The 20207-nt window shown below is 34.5% G+C and overlaps 1 protein-coding gene across 2 annotated transcripts in view; it reads left to right on the plus strand.

Annotated features, from left to right (window-relative positions):
• The first annotated feature begins 399 nt into the window (after positions 1-399).
• LOC113499863 (ras association domain-containing protein 10) overlaps positions 400-20207 on the plus strand; it is a 123409-nt gene continuing 103601 nt past the window's right edge. For both annotated transcript variants that reach the window (XM_026880437.1, XM_026880438.1), the window contains exon 1: positions 400-826. The gene's annotated coding sequence lies outside the window, so the exon portion shown is untranslated. The remainder of the gene's footprint in view (positions 827-20207) is intronic.

The raw sequence follows: 20207 nt of genomic DNA on the forward strand, positions 1-20207 counted from the left end.
CTCCGATTAGGTCCTAAACTAGTCGGGCAATTCCGATAAATGCGAGTGAGTTAACCGTTGCATCTTTAAATAATGAATAATTCTCACGATAGTTACTATCAAACATACACACAGACAAACACATATAAGTTTGTAATAATAATATTAGTTTGATGAATAGTGATATATTCTGTCAAGGTTACTCGCATTCTTTTTAGCTACATATATACATATCTCTAAAGTATAGATAAAATATCAGAATGCCAGGTTAATCCATATCAAGTTTTATCAAAATTAGACCAGCTTTTTAAGCGTTTGACGTAACTAACATACAAATACCATCACAAACTTTCGCAAACTTTACAAACTAAGTAATTCTAACTATACGTCTATAAAGATCCATTTCCCATTTTAAAACATCATGAATCATTTACTATACTACGAGTATACTTACTACAATAATGAATAGTAAAAATATGATGTAGATACAACCAAACGTGTTCCTAGCCTCCACAAATGACCTACTCAATATTATTACTGAACTATGCACTCTATAAGGCAGCATAGCCTTAACTATACTGACTTTATTGTTTGCCATTGTTTTTTAGTACGACAGGTGCGCAAGCGCAGACCCATGCGCCAGTCACTATCCAACTAGCGCGGGAGTCGGTCGTGCGTCGCTCTGGCTAACAAATCACGTGAACGTATTTTTGAAAATAGAATTTTTCGTGTGTTGTGCTTGTGTTTTGTACTTATTAAACTTGTTGTAAGTAATTGTGTTTGTGAGACGGTGTTTTGTGTGTGTTTCTCGGATATTTCGTTTTGTTTCTATTTGGATGTTTTTTCGGTAAGTTTTTTTATTTTTTTGATCATTTTATTTTAGTTGTATATAATTATGGTAGTTCTTTATGTATGATTCAAATAAAGAGCGTTTCGTTTATTTTATAAAAGAAATCTTACCTTTTTCCAACTTGTTATTGAAGTCTTGTGATTATAAGGAAAATATTTTTTCTCGAAGTAATTGCTTAGGTAATTGTCTTAGCCATGAATAGCGTTTACGATTATTTTTATGATGTCAGTACTGTCCTTGTTATATAGATAGCTAGAAATAATAACAGTATTTTAGGAGATTACGAGATGTAAACAATTTTTCAAAACGAACTCACTTTTACGATTTGATATATTATTGAGATCAGGTTTTTATTAAGATATGCAGAAACTAATTTAATTAATAAAAGTATAGAGTTACAGTATCGTATTTATTACTTTAGTAATTTTTAATGGTCTTATTTAATATACAAGGCTGGTATCTACTTGCGATTTAAAAAAAAAAAAAACAATTAATTACAAATACAATTTTATATGAATGTATTAGAAAAACTGAAGAAACTTAGAAATTCGCAAACAGAGTGAGTCTTAATGCATATTTACTAATCCATATCTACACATAATAATTAACTTTAACATGTAAAATACATTTACACAACATTAATGTGTAAGTATATACTTAACAGGATCATTTATGCATTTTTTTCATAAATATAACTATTTTCTGGATAAGGAATCAAAATTTTTAATTTGACTTAAAGAATACAGAACAAATTAATCTTATTTTTAGTGAATAAAGGAATAGAGGCTTATTATAGGAAGTTATTCAAAAGTTGCTGTGTTATAAACAAACCTACACACATATACATAGACGAATCCTGAAAATCATCATCGACCTAGCCTTTTCCCAACTATGTTGGGGTCGGCTACCAGTCCAACCGGTTTCAGCTGAGTACCAGTGTTTTACAAGGAGCGACTGCCTATCTGACCTCCTCAACCCAGTTACCTGGGCAACACGATACCCCTTGGTTAGACTGGCTGTCGGACTTTTTCAGCTTCTGACTACCTGTAACGACTGTAAAGATGTAGGAAAACAGACGAATCCTGAAAATATTAAAACCTTTTTTTAATAAAATACATTATATAGAAGTAAATACATAAAGTGAAAATTAATTGTAACCAACCAAAACCCAACCTCTTTTATTAAGTTAATAATTATAATAAGATCACGAACAAATCCTTCATTCCGATTTGCTTATGATTTATAATCACCATTGTATCACTTATAAATTGAATGGTATCAGTGTGACTCAGTGGTGTAGTCATGGCATTATCGACCAAAGTTCACATTAAACAATGGTACTATAATTACAACACTATGTACAGTTAAGTGCACATCACTAGTGACAGGTTTATTGTAAAAGAAACCTTATGTTAAAGGAATAATGTTTGTTTTTGTAAGTTTTTGGGTATGTTGATGCGGTGGGTACTGTACTATGAGTATTTTTTTTATACGTTCAAAAATTCTATTGAAGAGTTTTCTGTTTTTGAGTGCTGTAATGTAGTGATGTAATTTCTAATTAAAGTCTTTTATAGGACTAGTTGAAGCGCTTGGGTTTCATCGCGAGCTTCTATTGGTCGTAGCGTGATGGTTTTGGCTTCTATAAGGGTCCTTAATAAATGGGCTATCCAACAAAAATATCCTTTTTCCGGTTCTAACCAGTAGTTCCTGAGATTATCCCTTCTTATTGTACCCACACTGGTCGACCCTGCCCACTGTTTTGGATGGTATACCTAAGGTTAATCTACAGCTTTATTCGTATTCACGAATAACCTTGACTTGTTTCTTCAAAAGATCCATTGCATAGATCGATCCAGTAAATTCTGAAATAACAACCCCCAAATGATGCTCTGTCACAAACTATCCTATTTATAATATTAATAAATGAATGCGGAAAACATCACATACATTGTTCTGAACCCAAAGTAAGTTGCTTAAGCACTTGTGTTATGGAATTCAGATACAACGAAGGTACCACAAACACCCAGACCCGAGACAATGTAGAAATGTGAATTTTTACATTGAGCCGACCGGGGATCGAACCCGGGACCTCAGAGCTAGCGACACCTTGAAACCGGTGTGTACGCCACTCGACGAGTAATTTATAATATTAGTAAAGATATAGATTTTAACAACACAAAAATTCTATAAGCCTTCATTATACTAAATTAACCATAAAATAAGCTAGTGTTTACATAACACTTATAGCCACAGTTAGCAAATCAAACAACTGTCAGTGTAGCTCAGATAATTATTTCTTAATTGACTTGAAATATGGCGAAACGTAAGGAAATTATAAACGTTTCTACTATTTATTCATACTCGTAAATATGTATTTATAGGATAGGATTTATTGTGAGTAAATTATGATGAATGGCTGCACGGATAGCCAAGTCTCACCATGCCAAGACGTGTCGCGGGTTCGACCCCCGAGTAGGAAAAGCATTTGACCTCTTTTAGAAATTCGCTCGTCGGTCTATAATCAATTCTTGTAAGATGAATTTGATCCACTTCCCGGTTTCCGATTGAGTTGAAATTTTGATTTAATCTCCTGATCGCCAAAAATCTGAGTGAAGAATCCCTATAAATTGTCTTTTCTAGTTGGTACTTCGAAATGAAACTTCTTTTTTTTCTTAAATATATTTGCTTGTTTCCATTATGTATTATTGATAGTTATCACTGTTCAGTGATATCAGTTATTACTCTTCGTCTTGTAATAATTCTTTCAGATAAATGAAGAACCTAAAGACAATACTAAAATTCTAGTCAAGTTCTCAATAATTCGCTCCGAACACATTGAGACTAGCAGCTGACTAGTCTAGACTGAGATATAGGCAGACGTGAACACTTTTAGTGCCAAACAATCCTAGTCATGTATCGATAAAGCTAGTCTGGAGTTTGGTCTAGGTCCATCTGATGTAGGGTTTTCTTTTAGAGATTTGCCAAGAGGCTAGCTTACGAATTACTGAGCTTTTAGGCAGCTATATATAAGTGTACTATATATAGCTGCCTAAAAGCGCTATAGTGTAAATTTCTTCTAACCACGTGACTTCGTCCGCATGGTTAGAAGAAATTGCGACTATAACTTGAGATTTAAACTATCCTATCCCTCAAGTTGAATTGAACTGCACATGGTGTGCGAATTTTATTATAATCGGTTAAGTGGTTTAGGACTCCATTGAGGACAAACATTGTGACACGAGGTTTATATATATTAAGATAAGATAATAGCAGAGCCTGTGACTTTGTTCACGTGGTTGTCCAAAAAATGCCCAAATGTTGTATCTACTCCATATAATTATTATCAGAGACGTAGTTATAAGTGTACGCAATAATAACTCGCAAATAGATCTTTTTCTAGTAACTTGACACTGATGGTCATATTTTGCGTTATTCTGATGATATAATATAATGTACCATAAACTAGCTATTGCTCTTTATAAGCTGTATTATGATAAAGTTTTATTAAAATCCATGCATTCGTTTTTGCATAAGTATAGAATGAATTGCTACGCGCTACCCACTTCCTCAAGGAGATGGGTATCCATAAGGATTCCACAGCCTAACCAAAAAAAAGGTATATTAAGTTGGATTTGAGTGACGCCTTTGTGGTGCAGCGATAGCTTCTACTTTTTTCTCTCCCTAGTTTCAGTAGGGAAAGTAAAAATATTTTCTAATGTTAGGTTATTATTTGTGTAGATTTGCTCTATAGCTTTTTTATAACACTGCACATTTAATCTTAGACATTTAGTAGATCCGATTCATTCTTCGAAATGTTGCTTATGTTGCTATTAAAAAACCTGTAAGAAATTGCAGTAACAATAGGAAGTGGTGTTCCTGTCAAACCTAACATTAAGAGGATGTAAAAACAGCTCTCAACACCCTCACTATGTTTTTTCTCAACTCGAACCAGGTCTGGTCTAGTGGTTAGTAGCCGTGACTGCTATACCGGAGCTCGTGGGTTCGATTCCCACCCAGGACAAATGTTTGTGCAATAAGCACGATTATTTGTTCTGTATTTGGGTGTAATTTATCTATAATTTGTATGCATTTAGAAATGTTTATGTTTATCAGTTGTCTATTACTCATACAAGCTTTGCTGTGTTTGAGACTAGATGGCGTTGCGTGAAAGTTGTGGAATATTATTATTATTGAGAACTTTTCGTAAAATCAATCGATGTATATCAACGCAACTTTGAGCCTGAAGGCCAACGCAGCATCAAACATCTTTGTAAGTCAACAACACTTGAACTTTAATGTAATTCAAGGCCAACATAATGCCAATATAAATTTAGAAGTCATGTGGTTTAGACATCGGAAAAAAAATTGTCAACAGACTTAATTCTTCGTGGTAGGCATTCTAGATTTAGCAACTTAGTACTTAGCATTAAGTCTGTGCTTAGTTCTATCCTAATAATATTATAAACACTATGTCAAGACAATAATTGAATATTCAGTATGGGCCGGAACACTCACTGTCTATACAATGAATTTTCAATGATTGTGTAAAATATAGGAATAGTGTAAAATTTAAGCCAATTTCTATTCAATCATTGGCATATGCTGTAGAATTGGGGAGCTGGTCCAATGTCTTATTTAGCCCCTAAAAGCCTACCAAACATCAACAGTATGGAAAGGTAATCAATATTCTAATTTACATGCGCCATGTGTGAAGCAATATCCATAAGATCTATTGATAAACATGAATTCTTAAATTGATTGATTTATTCACACCGGTCCGAAGGCTGCCTTCTAGGTCAATGGGTTCCGAATATTTTTTTAATTGTTCTTTGTTATGCAAGGAGGTTCGGACATTGCATGTGTTGCGTATTGATGCTGTGGAATTACTAGTTTCACATTTTGGGTTATGTTTCTTGCAACAGTTGGATTAGATTCATTTTTTATGAAGGAAAGTATATTATATTTTTGTTAAATAACCTTATAAGACCCTTGTTATTCGATTTTAAAAAAATAAGTTTTACTAAAGATAGAGGCATGTTGAACTTTTTTAGTTAATTCAAACAAAGTTGTCTGGATAGGCGAGTGGTTGAGGTCGCCACGCCAGAAGCGCGGGTCGCGGGTTCCTTCCCTGTGTAGGTCAAGAGTTTGTATGATTCACGAATGCCTCCCAGTCTACGTGTCTTGAATTGTTATAAAACTCTACGCGATACATGGATTAAATTCCTTACAGCGAAATTGCTGCCTAATTATTAACATCCCTACTAATATTATCTATAAATGCAAAATGCGTTACACTTTCACGGCTAAACTACTGAACTGATTTTAATGAAATTTGGTATAGTGATAGAGTTGACCTTGAGAAAGAACATAGGATAGTTTTTATCCCGGACTTTTGAAGAGTTCTCTTGGAAACGCGATACAACCGACCTCGACGCGGGCGAAGCCGCGGGCGAAAAGCTAGTTTTACATAAGATGGTGAAAGACATATCAGCGTCTTCTTAAACTATTTTAACTAGCAGCATAGCGAGCTAAAACAAAGAAATACTAATCATTGTTTTGTATAGATTTGAATTTCAAGATGAAACGACTAAGCAGACAAATAAAGAAACATAGTCCAATGCTAAACGAAGCAAGAAATTAAAAACATGTTTACAATTGGCTATTAACATAATATTACCGATGGTGATGTGTGACTCATTAGTTTGGTCCACAACTCATCGGGTGCAGCTGGTGTTGCTTATATTGTAGCTAATCCATACTAATATTTTAAATGTGAAAGTTTCTGTTTGTCTATCAGTCTGTCATGCTTCTGCGACAAAACTACTGAACCGATTGTAATGAAATTTGGTATACAGATAGTCTGATGAAAAGCGTAGTACATTTTTTTAAGAGGGGTTGTAAGGGGGGGGGGTTAATACTGGTAAAGGATAATAGGTATGAATCTAATTTTTTGAATAGACTACTTTGAAATTTGGCTAAAATATGCGGTTCTTGTGTATTTTTTTTTATTTTATGTGTGAGAGCGTCGTTTCTACCTTTTATATCCTAAGGTCCCCCTTCCCAAAAGCAATTGCTTAAAAACGGAAACCACCGCATTGTAAACTGAAATCAACGCGGAGGAAGTCGCGGGCAAGAGGTGTTAAAGTCCTTGTACTGGAATAAGAGGGTTTATTAGGTATATGACAAATGTAAAAGCAATGATTAAAGCCCTTTTTGGGGAATCATAGTTAAAACTCAATAGTAAAGGAGTCGCCTACTTAAATAAACATTTTACTTTCATCTAGAGGTCCTATCCGATATTTAGAACCCATCTTGAAACACTCCATGAATCCTATATCCTTAAATGAAATGACCAGTCTGCACGCACCACATTTTTATGTTTTTATGCATTTTGCGAATCCGAAATCCTGCTACATTTCATTGTATTGTAAATCCATGCTATCGATTTAAAACCCATTTATATTTAGGTATTAGCCGATGTGGGTTGTTTATGACTACCTGGGGCAAAATAATTTTGTATATTATACCTACCGCTTGGGTCAAAATTCTTGATCGTTGCATATTTACGTAGGCGTCAAACTGACTGTCGATCTTTTAATATATATCTTTTATTTTTAGGGTTCTGTAAATAATGAATAATCCATTTCGGGGGTTGCTTGTATCCTTCTTTATAATTTTTAAAATATAATGTGATGTTGTAGCTTCTTATGAGGAATATATTTTTATTGTTTTCTGTTCAAAAAAATAAGGAACAGTTTTTGAAACATTACAAACTGAAAATTAACTAAAAATCTTAGTAATCTTTATCTAAAAAGACCATATCAATTACTTGAACCATACTCATAAAATCAAGTCACCATATTTAAAATTACCAAAAATAAAGACCTTTTTCTCCATACTAAATACCTCAACAAATAGTTTAAGTTATACTGGTAACTTCTCCCAGCTACTTCTGCAGAACCTTGCCATATCTAGTCTTAGATAACTAGTTTTTTATAGAAAGGTGTGAACAAGGTTATAAATCATTAAAGTCATTTTAACTCCTAGGGGTATAGCATTGTTAATTCTTGTTTAATCATCACAGCATGATACTTTTCTTCAAAGATTAAAAGTTTTTAGGTTATAGCCGAGTGGTTTAGGTCACCATGCCAAAAGCACTGTGCGCGATGTGTCGCTGGTTCGATCCAAGCAATTTATGAATGTTTGTACTGAGTCTGGGCGTCTTTGTGTGACTTGATTTTTTGTTAAAGCCACCCGCGATAGAAAGACTGAATTCCTCTCTTCACACAGGGTCACTTCAGGACAGGGTCCGTAATTGTTTCTAAATTGTATTTTATGTTCATTATAGATTGGAATAAACGATTTTGATTTGATTTGAATTTCATAGTGCGGGAATCATTGAAAAAAAACTTCAGCGACTAAATTGGGAAAGAAATTGTCAAAATGCACCAAATATGCTGTTAATTGTACTTTGAACATAATAGAGTGCTATTAAGGTGTTAATTTGCAAAAACGGTTTTCGAATTTGACTCACGTGCACGAATTGAGGAAGAAATTGTTGGTATGAAGAGAAATGCGATGTCTGTTTATAATGTCATTGTTGGCTCGTGACTTTACTGTCATGTACGTCAGATGTCATTATAGTGTCATTATTTGTCATTAGCATATGTCGGGTGCGAACATATGGAGTTTAATGGCGTCTCAAAGTCGTTTTACCTGCGCCAGAGTATGAAATGTAAATCTATATTATGGCTACCTATTGTCAAAATAATTTTACATGTTTTAATTCTTATAAGTTACATTGGCATTTGGTATTCCAACAATATTTGGAATGCATACATATAAGTTTTCAGTGATGTGTTGTCCAATGAAGGGATCGAACCCACTATATGTATACATGGTCATAGATTGGATTGGTGACCTATAGGTACCACTCGGATTCCCGTGATTTCCCGGATTCATCGGATACTTGATCATCCTTCTCTATATACCTACTTCTCAAGAAAACTATGCTCAGCTGTGGGCTAGATTATATTAAAACATTTTTAAACGCAATTATATCTACAGTTGCAAAAGGTTTTAATTTTCCCCTCTGTGGCCAGAATAAATTAAAAAATAGATGAAAGTCCATAATCCTTATGATGTAAAATAAAAACTTTTGATATACATCATAAGTTACACCAATGATATTGCGTTTGTATGAATGAAGATATTGCCAATAATTTGACAGCTACCACTTGACACTGATGTATGTATGTTTGTATGATTGACATATAATATGTTATGACAATAGTCATGATTAGGATGCTTTTTAAAAGGCTTGTTATGATTTCATTCATAATTAGTAATTTATAATGTAAATATTATTTTATTTTCAATTTTATTTCGGAAGATCCTTTCATAATTGTGAAATAAAATACATATTATATTTTACATAATGTTATCAATGAAAAATTTTAATTCTTTTAAACATAAAATATGGAACTGAATGAAATAAAGTTTTGTTTTGACTAGTGCCACTAATTTTCTATCCATTCTTGAAGCCAGAAAACCATTGCCACAATATAATCTTCAAGTTACAAAATAAAGCGAATATTTCTCAAATAATTCCAAGAAATTCATCTGCCACAATCCCTGTCTTTATCCAAAAACTTGTGTTATTACGCGGTTGAAACAGGACGGAACGTGGTAGAACAATTTGGGAATTCCATTGTAGCACAAAACTCTACTTTGTTTAACTATTTAAAGCACTTGGTATATGGTAATGCTAGGCTATAGATATAATTATATGTCTGTAGATATCATTATACATATGTGTTTCTGGCTTGCTCGTTTAAATTTTGTAGGGCGGTATTTTATTGGTTAATCTGTTATATGAAATTCTCGTGTCGATGTGTATAAAATTGAACTCCTCCGAAACGGCTCTACCGATTCTCATGATATTTTGTGTGCATATTGGGCAAGTCTGGAGATCAGACAACATATATTTTTAATTCCCCTATTTTTTGGTTATTCCATAGAACTAATTTTTATAGCAAAACAACGATTGTTGGGTCAGTTCGTATAGTAAATAATAAATCCCTTAAGATGTGCATTTTTCTCAAATGTAATTCAGCTTATCGATATCCAATACTGGACGTACGCCTCCCCCAAATTGAGCCAAAACACTGACTTTCTATTGTTTAAAGAATTTCCAAGATTATTTGTATCAATCCTGATATGACTCCCCTTTTTTTGGTAACACGGTTGTTTAGCTATGCACCACTTCTCAAACACTTTGATATCTCCTTAGGTCAGCACGCACAACTATTTTGAAAACCTGTAATCCTGTAACTTCTTTAGTAGAGTTTATAATAAAACATAATATATGTTTTTAAAATATTATTTGTAGTACGGCATCGATCAAACGTATAAAACAATGAAGAATAATTTCAATAATTTTCGTCTAAATCAGGAGACTACTCACAAAGGATTGATTTCAAATCTCATTTTTTGTCTCCTATTAAAGTTCTGTAATCAATAATTAATAAATTACGATCATCTATCAATATCTCACCATCACGATTAGAATCAGCGGTACAACAGACACACAATCCCATCCAACATAAAAAAAAACATTTTTATCTTTTATACAAGGCACGTACAAGAAAAATCATTAAAAAAACTGACTTAGCTCTCATACCATTTATAGTATAGCATCTCTTAAAGTGTACGACTATGTTTAGTTGAAGGGAAGCGCGGGTGAGCTGCGCGTGAGTCGATGCGGGGCGGTGGGGGAGGGGGGGGCGTCTCGCGCATGCGTAGAATGTTAATAGCGAGTGCTCTATGACTTGATATGACTCGGTAACTTTAATACACACTTGTATGTAAGATTAGGATGTGTGTCGCTGTTGTAGTTTGGTTTCGGTGTTTTTGGAGAGTGACTAGATGTTGATGATTTTATGTGTGTGTTTTCATGAACAAGTTGCAAAAAAAAGGTCGATATTTGCAGTTTGTTTAAAATTTCTCTGTCTCATTTTCTGTGGAATTCATATGAAGTTTATTTTATTTATAGTGTATAGATAGATCTGTATGTTATCCTTACCATATCCTAGCTTTAATTTGAAAACGTGCTGCAAGAATTTATAAAAAAAAATATCTGAAATACGAAGATAGATCTCGAAGGCTGGCAATTGGGGAGGTCTATGTCCAGCAGTGGACGAATATGGGTTGACAAGGATGACGATGATGATTATGATGATCAGAAATATCTACAAAAACGACTTAAAATATTACTCTTAAAACTGTGTCTCTACATATCAATTAATCATAAAATACGCCGCTCGTCACTTCACCCATTGACCAATCTCCATAGTTTCACCGCAACACATATTTAAACATTCGTCTTATGTATGTGACTGTTGTCAAGACAGCCTTCGCGTTATTGAACTTGTAAATTACATTCAAGAAAGGTTTTTTGGAGTTGTATGGTAATCTCAATCTTGACCGTTGAGTATACTGTTTTAGTATCATAAAGAATACATCGTTTTATGTGCTTTTCATGTATTTTACCTGATATGTAAGATAATTTCGGAGATTGTTTTCATTAAATTTGCAATGCGAAATGAAATCAGTAATTCTGAAAGGATATCTCATCACTTTTACCACCACATGACATTTTTGAGAACGATGGAGTCGACATTTCCTATCTCGAGGTAGAAATGTCGAAATTGAAAGTCACAGTTTTAAAGTCCAGACTATTTTAAAATATGAGTAAAGGTTTGGCGTAGTCTTTTGTTATCAAGGAGTTCTATCGGAAACGACACTAGTTACGAGATCGTGAGGAAAATATTAATAACAGTTGATAATTAAAGTCTTTTACAGAAGACATTCCACTTAAATATGGTGGCAATGTATTACTTTGAGTTTATATTATTTGTGTGTGCCTCTATAACCGATGAATAAACAATAACTTGTTACGTTGCTTTTACCATTCAAATGACAAAAGGTAGCAAAACGATTTACAAAACTAAACCTATTTATACACGGTGATTTTTTAGTCGTCTTACAAAAGCAACCCAGTTCATGTATCCGACGTAAAATACCCCTAGGCGCGTTTATTATTTTTTTATCATCAACTAAGATAATAGGTACAAAGAAAAATGAAACAAGAGAAATCTGAAAAATACTCTAAAAAATGATAAAAACGCCGTCGCCCGCGCCCCTCACCATTGTTACAAGGCTCGGACCGCGCTCGCATCAGAGCTGTGTTTCTAAATCTACGAATTGCATCATAATAATGAATAAAAATTGCATTTTATAAATATTCAAATCTCATAAACGTGTTCTAGTCATTGGATTCATGAACGGGGCTGCTTTTGTAAGACGACTAAAAATCACGGTGTATAAAAGGTATCTGGTACATTTCTTTCAAGGACTTGAAATTGAATCCAGTAAGACTCCAATGATGAGAAGACGATTTTTTACCTTTTTTGACTTTTACCTTTACCTTTTTTTTTCCGATGCCATGAATAGATATATACCGGAAAAACTTAAAAGTAATATCTTTCGAAAACATACTTGTACGCTCTCACCCATATATCTACCTACCTTACATCGCCATACAAGCGTGATGCTTGCCCGTTACACGACGCTACATCGACACACCAACATGGTAACTGTTCATCAAACAGACTGAGATTATTGAATTTACTTGTTTGGACACTTGACACGTGCGGGACATACGGCTCTTAAGTTTGTAGAACTCTATCTAGAAAAGAAATGAAAAAGAGACTTACAGGAAAAATCGCCAGAAGATTAGGCGTGTGCGATATAATTATTGCAGCTCGTAACCCACTACTTGGTAAAGGCATGGGGTCTCTATAGGTAGAAGATAGGAGAGCTAATTCGGTGATCAATACCCGAACTTAACAATGCTCTTCTTTCTCGAAATTAAGACTTAGACTATTCAGTTAAAGAAGAATTTGCCGCTTATCTATAGTTGGAAATGTTATAACTATTACAGACTGAAATTAACATTATAATATCTTATAAACGTCAAGTCGTTCGATGTAAAACGACTCCAGAAGCTAGACGAAAAGCGCCAAGCCCAAAAAGACAGGCCTAAGCCGTCGTACACCTATACTCTCAATTCTGCGGGTCAACTTTACTGCAGCGCTTGCGACCGAGTGTTTAGATCCAAACTCGGTCTAGCCAGTCACATCAGGGCTCACGCTAGGAGGTGAATTGCCAATGGTCCCCGTTATCGAAAACGATAAGGAGGACTATATATATATATATAATATCTTATGATCGGTCTATTTCTGTTTAGCATTTTTTCAAGTTATGTTCAATGGATATAACCGAAGACTAATCATAATTATATATAGAACTAATGCGAACAAGATCTGAATCTCGACTCTTGTTTAACGATCAAAACAAAACTCAGTTATATATGTAAAACCTCAAATATTTAGTTCTATACACCAATGTGTCACACTCAAGGGGTCATAAGTGTGATACTGTAACGTTACTACTTGTAGTTAGTGGCATGTTGCAAGTCACTGAACAACACAAAAATGTGTAAGATAAAATAAAAACTGCACTTCACTCATTAACGCCGTATGCTTTCCTTTTTAAAACTGTAGCGTGAACTAATTAAAACTGTTGTTGAAAGTACTTACTCAATGTTGATATTGTTTTGACGTTCAAAAGTGCCATATAGTGGTCTAATTGAAATAAAGAATTTGACTATGACTTTGCTTTACTAAAGAGGTTCGTAGAAAAGTATTTGCTTTAATTTTTGACAGTTGTTGAGTTATTAGACTATATGTACAAAATTGCTTCAATTTTAGTAGGCTCATATTTAGCAAATTCATAAGTCTTAAAACATACAATACAGTTATGAGGATACCTGAATTTTAATGTATTTCCCAATAAAATGGTTGTGGGACATTGGACAACACTGTCATTCTGAAATACGCTTTTAGCTAAATCTCGTAAGACTGAAAGTGGAATCCAACCTCATCATCGCCTGGAAAAATGCTAAGTAGAGTAAAGAATATCCGAATATTTAGTTAAAAAATAGAAATAAGGAGGAATTTTTATGTTCCTTTGATACAATCGAACTAAGAATGTTATTGTAATTATAATAATTGCACATAATACTGGAATTCATGTTTTGTAATATTTCCTTTAGCTTACAATAGAAATAGTTTATAATTATGCAGAAATGTTTAGCTTTATTCCTATTGTTGAGTCTACCTTTACTTTGCGTTAGCACCTATTTTTTTTTAAGACGATGCCCGCGCTATGGAATTTAATCGTTTTGTCGACATGCACTAAGGCACCCAATTATTTACTCATTTCATAAAAAATAATCTTTGATTTAAAATATAAAATAATAGAAGCGATTTTTTGACTCCACTTTTTTGCGACTAAATTCGCATATGCCTCTGTAATCGCAACTTACTTGAATAAATGAATTGTATATGCAAAAGTTTTCTTTAAAAGCAGATAAGCCGACAAAAACTATGTTTATACCTCAATCTATCTTAGCTAAGCGGCTCAACGGTTTTAAAAAGGACGAGGACGCTATAATGGACCTTTTTGAAGTGCTTATATAATTGGCTACTGGATGGCTAGAAAGATTGACTATGTCCGGAAAGAGGTCGTATCATTGGCCTAGCCTTTTCCCAACTATGTTGGGGTCGGCTACCAGTCTAACCGGTTTCAGCTAAGTACCAGTGTTTTACAAGGAGCGACTGCCTATTTGACCTCCTCAACCCAGTTACCTGGGCGACACGATACCCCTTGGTTAGACTGGTTGTCAGACTTTTCAAGCTTTTGACTACCTGTAACGACGAACGACGAACGACGAATAACAGCCGGGATCCACAAATTAAAGTGCCTTCCGAAAAACAGAGGAACTCCTTATGACAAAGATGGTCACCCATCTACGGACCAACCGCGTCAAGCATAGCTTAACCTGTGATCGTTTCACTTCTGCGGTTATAGCTTAGCGGAAAGAGGTCGTATACTAAATTTAAAACTTTAGGAGATAATAACGACCAGCTTCAAAAATAAAAGTCATGTAAGATTCGATTGCCGTGTCAACCAATGTTCCATGAACTTTTAAAATTGCGTATTAGCGTAGGAAAAAGACAAAAGATATCTTTAAAAGGGCAAGCAAACGTCACGCTCTCAACCGAAGAGGCAGCAGTGGGCGGTAAGTTAAACGTAGCCAGTGAAAGCAACTTTCCATTCTTATAATTGTTTCTTAAACGCTAATTAATTGCTAATTCATTAGTCCCGGATTGGAGTTAATTTGTTTGTGTAAAGAAGTGATTTTTTGTTTCCTTTTGGTCAATGTTTTTAATTGAAAAGAAAAGTGGTCACGGCTCGTTTAATTCATTTATTTTGCTGAAGTTGGTCTGTACTTATTGAAGAGTAAGACTGTATGTTTGTTTTTTTCTACATATAGATATAGATGAACTAACTTTTGCTTTGCTGCTTATTCAAAGCTATGAAAGCGTCGGTGAAAGCTTCGTATATGACTGAATATGATGTATATATACAAAATTGCAAAGGTGTGCATACTTTCAAAACCTATAGAATTCACATATCCCAGCAAACATGCAAATTATGCACTTTACGAAGTTTCTTGTCGTAATTGAGTCATTAAAGCCCTGAAGATTCTTCTGCATGTAAAAAGTGCGTATTATTAAAAACGAGCAAATAATATTGAGGTCAGAATACAACAATACAACATTCAAAAACGCAAAACTCTCGAAAGCTTTTGATTCTTCGAAGTTTCTTCGCCTTTAGCGAAAGCACAATCCGTTGAGTCCAATCAAATTCTGTCCAGTAATTGTTGAGAAAAAATTTACATATGGCGCCGCAAGCAGCGGCCTCTTTCATCGGTATAATATGTATGTAAGTATGTGTTAGCGATAAATTGTGAGTTTCCGAGGTAGGGGCTGCCGGCGGCGAGTCGTGGGCGTCTCTACTTCCCCACTGCTAATAATGGACTGGGCTCAGTTACAGATGCGACAATTCTTGTCTTTTGATATTCTACCTACTTTCTTTCTGAAAATGTTGGTCATAAGGTCTTTGAAAAGGTTGGTTAAAGGCTAAAGTAATGAATAAAGAATGTTTATTTGCCCGTAGGGGTATAGATTTGACTGAGTGCTATGGTACATAAAGAAAACTACATAACAACACACAATTCTATACATTGGGAAATTTTTATACACTCCCGACTAAAGATTTGTCGAACGCTGTCGAAAAATCATTAATGCGTAGTAGATGTTACAGAACTTTACTGAAACTTGCAATGAGCTATCGAAAACTCATTAAAATGTAGGTTGGACTTGTGACCTCTTTCGAACTGATAGGTAAGTGTGTTATAATTAATATCGCCCTAACCACCAAGTAGGCACGATAACAAAATGCATTCGTGACTCAACAAAATAAACCTGCAACATTGTAAAAAACAATTAAAATGAAAGTAAATAACATAGCTTTTGTTTTAACCCATGTATTTTCCACTAAATTATGCAGGGCACGATAAAAAACACGATTTTTCACTTATCAATGAGTATCAATCAGAAAAATAAAGTCACATGTACCCGCCAATTATTGTACACACAATATTGCCATAAAACGCCATAAAATGCCATAACTCGACTATTAGAATCGCCCACAGTAGCCATGGGTTATAAACTAAATTGTCAAATACAATCTATATTCAGAAAGGGCAAATTAATTAGTCACACGAATAAAGGCGAAAGTTTTTGGTGTGTTTAGGTTTAGCAATTTAATTTTAAACTGCGGGACCAATTTGGATGATGTTTTGATTGCAGGTAGCTAACTGCTAAAAGCTTAAAGCTAATGTTTTTAGAATAACCAGTCAAGTGCTAGTCGTACTCTCAACATTGAGGATTCCTGAGGATAAAAAACAAATTAGGATCGTGACGAACTAATGAGAGAGAAATAGGGTTCTGTTTTTACATTTTTAACCCAAAAACTAGTATTGTGTTAATATGATCATTACGATATTAATTTTAATAAGCGTTGAATTTATCATAAACTGTACATAAAAGAAACATAATATTACGCATTTTACTATACCGTAAACATATCTAAATATCACTTGAATAGTCTGATGATATATAATTACACCAAAACCATTAAGTGCTACCAAACGAAACATTTGCATCGTTTTAAACGGTTTCGTCGTAGATAAAGTTTTAGCACCATCGTTGAGTTGCCTAACAAAAACCCGGGTCATAAAATCTCTTGTGAAATAACAAACTATCAAGACTATAAAATGCAATGTGAGCGTAGGCATAAAACTAATTGCATCTACATAGCTGGTCTTTGGATGAGGTCAGTAGGGCGCAATATGGCGCAGTAAGGCCTATTGCAGAGTAAACAATTTTAAAGGGATGGGAATATATTTTAATTTTTAGTTATATTATAATTATTATAATGAACCTTATGTCGTAGGGTATACGATTCGAAGTTAGGCAAATCTTTTACGAAAAACTAGGATTTTAATCCTTGTGGCGTAGGTGTTTTAGAAAGTCACATGCACAAAGACACCGAAACTCAGGACAATCATTCGTGGACTCACTCAAACGCTTGTCCGGATCAGATTGAGCCCACAATACTTTGCGCGCAATTAAATTGGTACCTATGGTAAACTCAAACACTCGGCTATCCGTGCAGTCTGTGTGACTCAGTCACTTTGGGATTACAAGACAAAACTGTCATCAGCTGATCAAACTTTGTATGAGAGAATTTTTTTTTAAAACCGTTGCTTTTCTGAATTCAGCATCAATTCTCTTATCAAATTCCATTTCGTCGCACAGAAGCGTTGTTCAAAATAATACCGGGTCCTTTTAAACCCACTGCTGATATAATATTTATGTCTATATTTTAACATCCTATGGACCCGCCCTTACGGGCTCAGTCCATACGTTATCGGCATAACGTGTGTGGTATCGCTTCGCCGAGATCTCGATTGTCGGCTACAATCGGTCGATATTTTAAAAACAGGGGTTGAAAACATTTGGACATGTTTTTAGTTGATTATTCATCGTCTCAAAGTATTGCGAAGCGTTTTATAGTATTTTACGGGTGACAGGACCGTACGTTTTACAACAAATGAAAATCTGTCAAAAATTTTGATTTTAATGAACTTTAGTGTATGCTACAAAATAAAATTAAAAAGTATAATTATTTAACGAACTTCTAGACTTGAAATAGACCAAAAGCGATCAGTTATTTAAAATATAATCTATTGATTTTTAAGGTATACTAAGTTTTTACATAGATAACGGTTGAAGATACAATTATTGAAATGTAACAAACCAAAGGTTTGTAACCTCTGCTCTACAACAATGACCGGTTGGCTGGACTCGCAAACAAATCATTGAAAGTCGATTATTTTGTTACTTCAACGTCCGAGTCATTTGCATTCAAATTAAGTTATAAAATATTAGCTTTTTCTATTTAAATTATAGCTTTGAACGAGAAGAAACTAAATAAATGAATGAAGGGAAAAATAACATTCGTTTGGAATCATTTTTGGAGCTCTTTTTCCTAAGTTCGTTGTTTTTTTAGGGTAAAAAAGGAATAATGTTTCTGAAGCACAGTTGACCGTCCGTCTTTCACCAGGCGGTTTCTCTTGAACCGTCATACTTAGACAGATAGCACTTTTCACACCAGATTTTCACATCTTGTTGTTATCACAACAAATATTAAAAAGGGGTTAAGTTATTAATTAAAGCAACTATCGACAGTTATGGGTGACAGATACATTTGTTATTAACAAGTAAGTGGTATGTTAATTTATTTTAAAAGAGCCTATACTTGAATATGTTCTAAGTTACCTATGTGTCTATACACCGTGATTTTTTAGTCGCCTTACAAAAGCAGCCCAGTTCATGTATCCAATGACTAGAACACGTTCATGATAAAATAATAATTTATTCAATACACATAAATATATGTGATTTGAATAAATTAAAAATGCAATTTTTATTCAATACTAGCTGTGCCCGCGACTTCGTTCGCGTGGAATAGTGACTATGAGCAGCGTTTTTAAAGTTATGAAAAGATCAGGTCGACCGTACTTGCGGACATAGCAAAAGGCGTCTTGCGTTCGCTCGTGCATGTAACGTGGACCTCCTACAAAGCTTGAAGGTAAAATAACTAATTGTCCCATATTCTCCACGTTGGTATCCTGCTGCATTGCGTCTCGCAGATGCACGTAATCCTCGGCACGTAAACGTGTCTGGTTAGTGCGTATATAAATTAACCTCTCTGTTTCTATTTTTGCGTACATATCTACGATGAATTGACTGAACAATCCTCGAAATCGTTGTAAATAATTAAAACAATTTCGTCTTATTTGCATTTGATACGAATAAAACTGTAGGGCTGATAACTTTTTATTATAGTTTGTTATTCTAGTACTTGGATTAACTTGGTAGAGTCCGAAATTGTACCCATCCTCACCATGAACATATATTAAAGGATATTGCAGGGCATCATAAGCTCTATGTGTTTCATAAATACGTTGTAGGCGATCATCATGAGTACGCAGCACGATGTCACGTCGATCATTTTCCTGATCGACTAAGATTACTGCAACTTCGTCTGCTACGGGAGCATTGTACCTTCCACGATGTTCTCCGACAGGACGTCTATCTGCCTTAATTATAACTTTGTAATTGTTATTTTGGCCTTGTGGGATGGAATCTATTGCCGCTTTGAAACTTCTGACATACGGATTTACTTGATGTAACATATTCTGAAGTTGAGATATAAGATTGATGTTCAGTCCAGGAAAGTTATCATGTCGGATATGAGCCTGTTCATTGTAATTAGAGACGAAATAAATTTGAAGAAATTTTGGCTCATTCTGTGGAAGCAAAGATCCAATAAGGTGATAAACTTGGCCCTGAACCTTAAAAGTTGGCATGAATGGGCCCTCTGTTATTTGTTTGGCCCCAAAAGACGTCATTTGGAATGCACTGTTGTATGAACGGACATTGTCTAAAAAATGTTTCGATTGTGGATGCTCACCACTTAATAAAGCTTTAATAATATCAGAGGGCTCATGAAAATTTTCTATGCGCACTTTGCCACCTGAACAACATATGCCATTTGGCTCTTTGCGCCATTTTAAAGCATTACAAAACTGACAACATACCACCATATCTCCTATAACGGCAAAGTCCGAATAATTAATTCTGGGCGAATACAAATAACCTGAGTTCTCTTTGTTCAGCCATGGAAGGATTTCAATATCCACTTCACTTTCTGGGTTTTCTGTCGAACTCGATACCATTCTATTGAGAGTATGCGCAAGTCTATCAGCATTTAGCCG

This window comes from Trichoplusia ni, chromosome 13 (assembly GCF_003590095.1).
Source record: "Trichoplusia ni isolate ovarian cell line Hi5 chromosome 13, tn1, whole genome shotgun sequence".
Classification (NCBI taxonomy): Eukaryota; Metazoa; Arthropoda; class Insecta; order Lepidoptera; family Noctuidae; genus Trichoplusia; species Trichoplusia ni.